Source organism: Salvia miltiorrhiza, unplaced genomic scaffold (genome assembly GCF_028751815.1).
Source record: "Salvia miltiorrhiza cultivar Shanhuang (shh) unplaced genomic scaffold, IMPLAD_Smil_shh fragScaff_scaffold_57_2, whole genome shotgun sequence".
In the NCBI taxonomy this organism is placed as follows: Eukaryota; Viridiplantae; Streptophyta; class Magnoliopsida; order Lamiales; family Lamiaceae; genus Salvia; species Salvia miltiorrhiza.
In genome coordinates this window covers 477,102-488,360 of record NW_026651470.1, presented here as the reverse complement: position 1 = coordinate 488,360, position 11,259 = coordinate 477,102, and the positions used below count along the sequence as shown (strand labels likewise).

Sequence of the window (11,259 nt, the reverse complement as noted above, 5' to 3'; positions counted from 1 at the left end):
CTGGGCTGTTACCACTTCTCGGGCGATCGTGGGGCAACGTTTGAAGCTGAGCTTCTTGCTATCATCATCGGCATTGAGTCGGCTTATCGTGCGGGCTGGAATAGAGTTTGGTTTGAGTCGAATTCCATCTTTGTTGTAACACCCTAATCTAATGAAAGTGTTAAATGAAATTTAAATAACCTTTTGGCAGCAGAAATATCGTAAAGTAAAATTTTTGATTATTTTAAAACCATTTTCAAAAGACATAAACTACTAAATAGAATACTCAAATGAAAGCTTGAATTTAAAAGTGCTAAACCATGACATAAGCACAATATATTAATATTATGACATGAAAAGTTGGACATGATATGCAATTAGTTTAGGATTCAAAACTTATGCTACACCAAAATATTGGATACTAAACTAAGTTTTAAAGGACATAGTTTGAGAGGCAAAACTTAAGCTATACAAAATATTTGATACTACACATATTTCAAAATGACATCTTTGAACTTGTTCAAAATATGACTAGATGTACCCATTCGACCCTCCATTGCAACTCCAACTTCAATTTCATGAAAATGTTAAATATTTGGGGGGTGTGCATACAAAGTATACTCAATGTGGGATATCATGCAATTGTCCAAATTAATAAAACGGTAACGCATACAGTCATTTCATATATAACCTCGATTCGCACGGTGGCAATCCAAGGACTTTAATGTCCCGAACCCTATTTACGGGCCCCTGATGATAATATAATGGTTGCAACCTTAACATGTAATCGCATTGTGGCAATCCAAGGACATTTCCGTCCTGGACCCTATTTACGGGCCCCTAGTGATACATAACAACCTCAAATCACATTGTGGCAATCCAAGGACTGTGAAGTCCTGGACCCTATTTATTGGCCCCTAGCGATATATAATTTCAAAACACATATGGTAAACACATAATATTAAAATGGACAATAGATAACCATGACATGTACTTAAATAAATTCCACACCTAAAAATATGTACTTGATAGATAACGTGAGTAATTTAAATAAACAATTACGTCCTAATCGCGCCGCACCTAATCAGGTAAAATTCGATAATAAAATGTAAGGGCCTAAATGTACTTGAAAAATAATTTAATACTTGATAATTTATGCTACAAAACCTTTTTCAAATAAACATCATTTGTTCAAAATAATAAAACAAATAAATAATTAGAAATCTTTTGTTATAGTTCAAATCTCAACTTAAACCACACCCGATTTTAATTAATAGATACAGCTTAAAAGCTTAATTATATTAAGAACGTCAATCTCACTTCATATATAAATTAAGGGTGATTCTATTCATAGCCCCAATTTTACTCTTGGTAGCCACCTATTTAAATTAATATTTAAAAATAATTAAAATTTTACTAATTTATCCTCCCCTCCATAGCCCCAAATAATTAGAATTATACTCTCGACGCAAGCAAGTAGCACAACAATGGCAGCAGCCAAAGGAGAGAAGAAGCTCGCCGAGACGAAACCCGCCGCCGAGAAATCTCCGGCGGAGAAGAAGCCCAGGGCCGGGAAGAAGCTACCGAAGGAGGCCGGCGAGGGGCGCCGCGCCTGGTGCGCACAGGGCCTCCGCCTAGCACTGGAATCGCGGTTGCTGGACGCCGGATCTGTCGAGCATTGAAGCTCCACACGTTGGCGTCGAAGGCGACGGTTCCTCCGGCGATTGCTGTCTGCTCAACGGCCGTTCATCGTGTGGAAGAACGGTGTGAAGGCGGATGGCGGAGGTCCCGGTAGGAGACGTGATCTAACGGGGAGATGGGCAGTGTTTTTCATTGCGCCTCCTTCTCGTTTCGCGTCGATCGGTGGCGATTTCCCCAGGGCAGAGGCGGTGTGAGTCGGTGGAGCCGAAGGAGAGGCGACGGGAGTGCGGAAGGTGAGGAGGCTTGGTGGCAGACGCGATTTCAGAACGCGATCTGAGTTCTCCGGCGTTTCCGTGCGGCGTTAGCTCTCGTGCTGGGGCGGCGGCTGTCGGCGTCGCGGTGGGCAGAGGTCGACGTCGGCGGGATTGCAGGCGGCGTGCTTGGGCAGAGGTCGAGGTCATCTTCCTTTACTCTCAAAAAGATGTTTTTTTCGTCAATTTTGGGCTATAAAGTAAAGGCTAAATTAGTAAAATTGTAATTATTTTAAATTATTATTGTAAATTAGAGGCTATAAAGAGTAAAATGGGGGCTACAAATAGAATTACCCATAAATTTAAAATAAAGTTTTATATAAAAAAGAAAAAGAAAAAACCCCGTGAAAGCACAAGGACGCAGACTAGGGGCCCGAGACTCGAGAAGGAGCTCGTTAAAAGAAAGAAAAAAAGAAAAAAAAATCCAAATGAGGAAACGCAGGAAGCCTAAACTTCAGCGTACAGAAACTCAATCGCAAGAATCGTCCATCTCCATTTCATCCGACCAACGTCCTTTGGAGATATTGTTCATAACACAGATACTAGCACTTCCGCTATTATCTATAACAAACTCCCTCGGCTTATAACCCATTTCCTCCGCATTACGAAGTCGACTCTTTATGCTGTCTTCCAAAGGTTGTGGGACGCGCGGACGCTCCATACCCTTTGGAGGACATCCCCGTCGTTTAGGCGGTGCTTGATCAACAAGCAATTGCATTCCCTGGCTAACCTGCTCCTCTAACCGACTAATATGACTAGCAAAATCTGGAGTAGGAGAGTCTTTAACATTCTTCCCAGCCGGGGTCTCCATCTCAAGCTCCTCGTCCACCTCCTCGTCACTATTAGCCGGCTGAATAATCTCAGCCATCTCGCCTGATTGCTCCGCCGCCACCAAAGGGGCTAAGTTCCCAGACTGTTGCTTTCCCGTGGTCTGCTCCACTTGAGCACGCTCCGTCAGAGCAGACCTCACCTCAACAGCTTTAATAACTTGCAAATGATCCGAGGAATCAGTAGTATCTACCACCTCCAAAGCCTCAGTGTTAGCATGCAACACCGAAGCTTGCACCACTGCCTTCCCAACAGCATGCCATTCCGGTCCTTTGTCCCCATTTTCCACCTCATCTGTTGTCTTTCGCTGTGATTTGTCACCCTTGCGACATTTCTCTACCGAATGGCCCGTAATCTTGCATCGATGACAAAAAATAGGAATATATTCATAACTGAACTCCACCGGAAACTCGTAATCCCCCCATCAATATTAAGCGATTCCGGCAAAGGCTTTGCCAAATCAATTTCCACCAACATACGCACAAAGTGTCCTACATCTTCAGTCATAGAGTTTCCATCAATTTTCAACGGTTATCCAAGCCAACTTCCAATACCCGAAATAACTTCAGGATGCCAAAACTCCACAGGCAAATAATAAATCCGAACCCACACCTGAGCGAGAGAAGAAGATTCCTTGTAGGGATTAAAGTAACGTACCCAATCACGTAACCGAAGCGATCCAACAGATAAATCCCATAAAAGATTAGCTTTGGCAGTGGCTTTATCCTCGTGTGACTGGAATCTGAGAGTATAGTAACCCTTTCCCATCGGCATCAAGTGCCAGGGAGAAGAAATTTTCCAAAGCGATTGAAGCTCCGCCTTTAATTCCCGAGATTGCCTCGGCTTATCGCCTTTATTCAACAAAAGTCTGCCTATAAGAGCATGCTTAAACTTATTCAATTGAGAAACCTGAATATCACGTGGTATAACAAGAGTACCCTGATCACCATGCCTAACCGGACGGAGGGCACGAAATTGATGCGCTGGTAAATCCGGCTGTCGAACCGTTGGAGGTGCAGTAATTCGAGCGTATGAAACGTTCTGTTGCTCAGCCGATTTCACAGAAATAGGTGCAGCGGGTACCACCGTGCTCCTAAGATTAACTTGAAAGTTTTGCTTAGTAACCCCATTCAGAGAGGGTTTCAGTTGTCGTTCAAAATTTGCAGAAACCGAAGGGAGATTGAGGGCGCCTCTGTCTGCTGTAGGAGAGGCGGAAGCCATGATCGGCGCAGCAATTGCGCTGGAGCCTTCAACCTTACGCTGAGCAGCAGGATGAGGGAGCTTCTGAAGAGAAAGAACAGTCGGGGAGCGCTGCTGAAGAGACGCGCCCGACATTCGTGGAGAAACGTTGCCGGAAACCTCCGCCGTCAACACCATCGCTAGGGCTAGGTTTTTCGGTTCTCAAAGAGCGGCGCCTGCATCAGAATTACCCATAAATTAATTTAAGAATAAATTTTAAAATCCAATAATTAATATTAATATGTGAGCCCAAGAATTTAATCCCAAATTTTCTTGCCCATCAATTAAGTCCCAGGCCCACTTCTTCAAACCTAAAATAAAATAAATTAAAGCTTTGGCCCAAATTCTTCAACTCTCTTAAATCCCTCTCTGCACTTTTAGGGCATGTTTGATATGGGTTTATAGGTAGGATAAATTAAATTAATACAGATTAGTGTGATGTTTGATATCATGTGCAGTTAATATGGTCAACTCCTACTTAATCCTACTTCTCCATGCTATTTTGTGGGATTAACCCATACTAATAATCCGCCCACCCCCCCTCGGATAAATTTAATACTGAGAAGTTGGATAAAAATTCTGCTACCCTTCCTCACGCATATCGATGCAAATGCCCAAGTAATGGTGGACACACATGATATTATTAAAATTATGTGAGGATAGTTTTGGTATTAGATAATATAATCCAACATAATCCTATGGATATCAAACATAATATAGGATTAAGTAGCCATGATATCAAACACCCATGAAATAATATAAATCCACACTAATTTCTCAAGATAATTTTAATCCTAATCAATCCTAAACTGCAAATCAAACGGCCCCTTATTACACACACACGAGCACACAAACACACGCACTCACACAACACACACACACACACACACACACACACCAGCGCACCCTCTCTCCCTCTCTCGACCTTCCTGCCGCCGCCGCCTCCTCACGGCAGCGCTGCTCGACGGAGGTCGGCGTCCCTCTCTCTCTTTCCCCCGACGTCTCTCTCCCTGACCTCTCCTTTCTCTCGGCCAGACGGCCATCAATGGAGAGCCAACACCACCACGCCTCACGCCTCCTCTGCTCCGGCGGTCAGCTCCGCCCTGCCGCCACCCCCGTGACCGACAGCAGCAACTGGCAGGCCACCGTCCCTGCTTCCCTCTTCCCGGCTCGATTACAGTTGTTCCCCCCAACATCCCCAATTTCTCATTTCAAAACTCTCTTATTTCCTTCTAGTTTCAAATTTCTCATATTTCTTCCAAACCAAAATTCTATTTTCCATTTCCTGAAATAATCCATGGAGTTCATTTCATGTGATTTGTTATGAAAGATTTCAGATTTTAAGAAAGTTTGATTTTTGGTGTTTATTCCTTGATGCGAAAGTATTGTATATGAAATATATGAAAAGTAATTTGAAAAAAAGTAGCTTGCTGGGAAGAAATATAAGTTTGAAAGATTTTACAAAATAAAGGGGATTACCGTATGGAGCTTTGCCAAGAAGAGAAGTATGAAGCTTTTGCAGAGAGAAAAGTAGAAATGAGTTTGAGCTTGGTGAGTGTTTTGAAAAATTTCAGAGAAGTAAAATGAGAAACGAAGGCATCAATGAAAATATATAGGATAAATGTCACTTTGTGTCTCATCGTTTGGCCGAATATCGATTATGTTCCAACTTATCGATAATATTTAATTGGTACCCAATCTACCAATATTTTTTTAATTGTGTCCTGTTAAAATTTTCCGGCGCCTGGAAGATGATGTGGAGCGTCGGAGATTAATTACATGGATTTATTAATCCACATGGAATTTTCAACATTATTAAAGTTTTAAAAAACCAAAAACAAATACTTATGCGGCACATTAGCCCTAAACGACACCGCTTGAATAAAAGAACAAAAATCTGCACTTTCTCAATGAAAAGAACAAGTGTTGAAAGAATAAGGGTCTCAAGTCATTGAAGAACCTTTGTGAAATTCGAAGAAATTGCAAGGGTCAATCGACGGAGAGACATTCCCTACACTTTAGAGGTGAAATCGATTCTCTATTTCAGTCGAAAGGACAAGGGTCGAGCGACGGCGAATGCTGAAATCAGTAAGCTCATTTCGTACCCTAGTTTTTCATTTTTTTTTTGTTCTGATTTTTCGACTTGTTGCAATGATTTTGGTGAAATCGATTCCTTAAATCCACGTGATTGCTTGCCATTTTGATAAGACATTACGAGAAACTTAGGATTTGGGCTCCAAATCAGCCTGACTTTATAAACTTAGTTTTTATATGAGTTTTGGGCTCCCAATCTCATTTCTTGCCATCATTTCTTCTATGAGTTTTGTTCAGTCAAGGGTTGGCGTTGACATGTTGTTCTCAAGTTGATTTTTTTTTTTCATACAAAAATGGCATCCCTTATTGTTCTTTTTAGAATGTGGCATGATAGTTCTTTTGTGGCTGATGACAAGGAGTATGTAGGGGGGCAAGATTATATTGATGTTCCTAATTATGATGTGTTTGAATGGGAGGATACATTTGTGGCTGAGTTGTTGCAATCTGATTTGGGGTATGAAAGAATCCAAAGGTATGGGTTTAGAGATAAGGAGAATGGTGGTTTTTTCTTTGTTATCCTGAGGATAGTTCCATAGATTTCGTGAGTCTTGCCATGAAATTTATTGATGATAAAGAAAATATGTTAAAAATATTTGATGAGTGTGACAAAGGAGTGTCTCAAGATATAGTAATTGGGAAAGAGAAGGGCAAGCAAAAATTAATAGAAGAAGAACAACCTACCGTTGAAGATGAAGAGTGGAGCGAAGATTCCGACTATGAAGTAGACATCACGATGTTGGAAGATGAAGATGAGACAGATGATGGGATGGAGGACCTGGACTTCTCCGATGAGGATGATGAATTTCTTAACGCGAGAAGCTTGATGAGAGAGTTAATCGAATGAAAACAATGGCTGAAGTGACTAAGGAGAAAGGAAAATCAATGGCTGAAGTGACTAAAGATCAAGGAAAATCAGTGGTTGTCAATGATGTAACAAAGAAGGTTGTGCTTGATGAGGAAGAGACGAGCAACATCTATCTTCGTGTATGTGTAAAATTCAATGTTGTAAGCATATATTCATTCGTTGATGTGAATATTGATGCAAGTTGTCTTCTTTTTAAGATTCGGGAACACGACGTGTGCATTTGGTTAGTGATTCTCGATTGACTCCTAGACCTTCGAAAAAGAAAAAAGACACGATGACAAGCACACCGGGATCGCAAGGGGTCGAAAGCGGCAGCTAAGTGGACAATCCGACCCCTCCATAGAACTCTAGACCGATAGCTATTTCTTTTTAGTAGTTAATTTTTGTAAGGCTCGTTTGTTGAGAATGCACTCTGTCGAGCTCTATCTTTTGTCTTGATAAGTCTCTTTTTGTGATGCTCATGGGATACTAGACATGATTTAGGAGTGTGTTACTCTACTTATTTTACTAGAGATATTGTTATTTGGTTCATTTGCTGTTTTAGTTATGCATTAGTTGCAGCATTTTGTTTGATGTGGCCTGTCGTTTTGTTTCAAGATAGTGTAATCATTTGCCTGGGTGTTTCTGTAACACCCTAATCTAACTAAAGAATAAAATATAAATTAAAGAAACTATTTAACACCTAACATCGTATAATCAATAATTTTTGATAACTTCAAAATATCAAACCCTAATATATACATAACACAACGATATTATAACGTACAAAGTCAAACATGACCTGGAAAAACAGTTTGAAAATCCAACGTTATTACTAAAACAAAAGTATCTGATATTGTACAAAGTTCAAAAGAAGATAATTTCTTTTGACTCAAAAAGACTTGACGCGCCCATTCGACCCTCCACGCGTCTCCAACATCAGTTACCTGAAAATGTTAAATAAGGGATAAGCATACAAAGTATACTTAGTGTGGGATGTCATGCAATAATTGTCCACGTTAATAAAACGGTAACACATACGGTCATTTCATATATATCCTCAATATTCGCACTGTGGCAACCCAAGGACTATTAAAGTCCCGGACCCTATTTACGGGCCCCTGGCGACATCCTCAAAATAAACATCAAATCGCATTGTGGCAATCCAAGGATGGTGAAGTCCTGGACCCTATTTACGGGCCCCTAGCGATATCCTCAAAATATACGTCATAACACATATGGTAAACACATATTATTAAAATGGACAAGAATTAACCACAGCATGTACTGAAATAAATCCCACACCTTAACTTGACTTGCAAATTTAACTTCAGTAATTCAAAATCACAGTCCACGTTCTAGTCGCGCCGCACCTAGTCAGATAACATTCAAATAACCAATATAAGGGCCTACTTGAAATTTAGAAATAATATAACTTTATAATATAAATATAAATATTAAGAATTTATTTTTTTAAAAAAAACCAGTAAAATTGTTGGTCTAATAAATTATAAGAGATCCTTTACTAAACAAAATTGGGCTCAAATATATATTTAAATTCGAAGGCCCAATTACTAAATGCATATACACAGGGATGTCAATGCAGCCCGAAACCCGTGGGCCGACCCGAATAACCCGACAAAATTAGAGGGTTAGGGTTGAAAACTCGCAACCCGAAAAAACCTCTATCCCGATTAGCCCGCACCCGACTAACCCGGAACCCGATAGGGCTAGCCCGAAAACCCGATGGGCTGGCCCGGTGGACTGACGGAATAGTGACTGATGCATCCAGTTACAACTTCTGCTATGTTTATATCTATGGTATTTGCTTAAATATATATATGTAGCCTCATTAAAAAAAGTGAAATTAATTAGTTAGAATATATATGTGTGTGTGTGTGTGTGCAATCTCATTAAAAAAAGTGAAATTAATTACGGAATTTTTGTAGAAATTGATTATTAGTATCTCATTAGTTAGAAATTAATTATTAGTATCTCATTTTAAAGTGATACCAATTTTTTTTTTCTATCAATGAGACGTGCATGGAAAATCCACTAATTATTCAGTAATAATCCAGATTGATTCTAGTGCATTGATACATGTTAAATTTTACTATTTCATTTTAATATAATTTTGTATATGTAATCTTGAATATCTTATATTTTTGCATTTCATGCTTTGCTATATAATTTATATCTTTAATATCTATGTATATTTTATACATTAAACATTAGATCATTATGAATAATAAAATACAAATGATAATTTTATTTTTACGTCTTTAACCTGATTAGCCCGATGGGCCAGCCCGAAACCCGAAAATTTAGAGTTAGGGTTGAAGATTTACAACTCGAAAAAATCTCCAACCCGATTAGCCCGCACCCGACTAACCTGAAACCCGATAGAGCTAGCCCGAAAACCTGATGGGCTGGCTCGATTGACATCCCTACATATACATAACATCAAATTGCAGCCCAAAAGTTCATTAATAAAATAAAATTTGAGCTCACACATTTAAATAAATTAGGCCCAAGAATTAGAAGCCCAACACCCATTTCATACCTCATTTAATCTCACTCTCTCTCTCCCTAATTCAATACACACACGCACACAGAAACACACTCATACACGCACAATCCAGCGCACCCTCTCTCCCTCTCTCAGCCTTCCCGCTGCCGCCGCCGCCTGAAGACGGCGTCGCCCAGCGCCTTCCTTCTCTCTCCCAGCCTCCATCTCTCTCCCTGACCCCTCTCACCCTCTCGACCAGTCGGCCACCGGTGAAGAGCGCCGGCGCCGCCCCTGTTCCAGCGAGCAGCCAGCCGCCGCCGTTACACCGGACGCCGTCTCCTCCAGCCCGGCGCTGTCCCCCTTCTCTTCTTTCTTCGGCCGGCAGCAACGACTGCTGTCGCCGTCACCTCGGCGGACAACAGAGCTGCTCCGCCGCCTCCTCCCCTTTACCCCAGATCTGGCGCCGCCGCCGCGCCTGTTTCTCCGGCGAGGGCGCTGCCTACCTCCACTCCACACCGGCGCCGTTCAGACGCCCACTCCCCTGTCTACTCTAAGCCTCAACCCACTTCCTCTTCTTCTATCTTCCATTCTAAATTTCTAATTTCTTTTCTGTGTATATATATATATATATATATATATATATATATTCTAACTCTACAATTTCTTATGAACAATTTTAGATTGATATGTTCGGATGTTCGAAGATGAAAAGATGTGTTCTTTTGATTTGAAAATCTGAGAATTTGATTTGGTTCAATGATATTCTGATAAATTTGTTGTTTTTGCTGCACAAAACCCACGAAAAGGGAGAAAAATGATGGATAGCTGTGATGACAGAATTTAAAATCATGGGAAGATTACAGAAAATAAAGGATTTACCGTCTGGAAAGTGCATAGTTAGGTTTGTTGGAACAGAGAGCTAGAAGAATGAGAAAATGGTTAAGCTGGTGAAAGAATTAAAATAGAATGAGTGAAGATACGTGTCTGCACTTAAACGGAAATGAACATTTGGCTGAATTTTGCTACAGCCACCTCAAATCTTTCAAGACAAGTAACAATTTAATTAATATGTGGGCTTTTACTATAAAAAGATACCAGCCCATCAATAATATAAGGCCCAACAAACTAATAATTTTATGTAAATATCTGCCTATGGTCCAAATTAATTAAAAATACTTAAAACATAAATCTATATAGTAGTATATATTTTTAGAAGATCTATAATTTAAAATCATATATCTAACTAGGGGCGCGACTAGAAAATTCATAAATTGAGCATGATAAAATTTCCAATGACTTCATAACAAATAGAATTCAAATAATTCAAAGATAAATAATTTTAAATAATTCGGGCTGTCACAGTTTCATCAATGGGTGTAGTTTGAAACTAATGACCTCTTGGAAGTTTTTAGGTTTTTTGAAGCAGCTGCAAAACTTAATATTTCAATTAACATTAGCCAAATTGGAAGTGATGGCCAAGTGCGCCTATATATCAATTTTCTAAGCCAATAACTGTATGGATCATGCAGATGACACGAAGCTGATTGTGCAGCACTCTACGTCCATCTCGGTATTTGCTTGTGTTCCATGACATGAAAAATGTCGGTTGTTCTAACTTGTTAATGGAGATAGATTGTTTATTTTTGTAAGTTGTGAACAAAAATGAAAAAATAGAAACATGAGAGACTCTTCGCAGCTCTATTACCAAACCAAAAAAACACAATAGAGTTTAATACATGATACACTAAATAGCATAATTCGGATGACACATAGTTTCACTTAGGAAGATGAAGTCTCGGTGACGAGACAAACTC

General features: G+C 40.0%; 1 long non-coding RNA gene across 1 annotated transcript; it reads right to left on the bottom strand.

Moving 5' to 3' along the window:
• Nucleotides 1–7,645: 7,645 nt before the first annotated feature.
• LOC131002999 (uncharacterized) lies at nucleotides 7,646–8,494 on the bottom strand. Its single transcript, XR_009094501.1, has 2 exons — nucleotides 8,242–8,494; nucleotides 7,646–7,883 (listed from the first exon to the last, which is right to left on the bottom strand). It is a non-coding gene; the product is annotated as an uncharacterized LOC131002999 (long non-coding RNA).
• Between the last annotated feature and the right edge of the window lie 2,765 nt (nucleotides 8,495–11,259).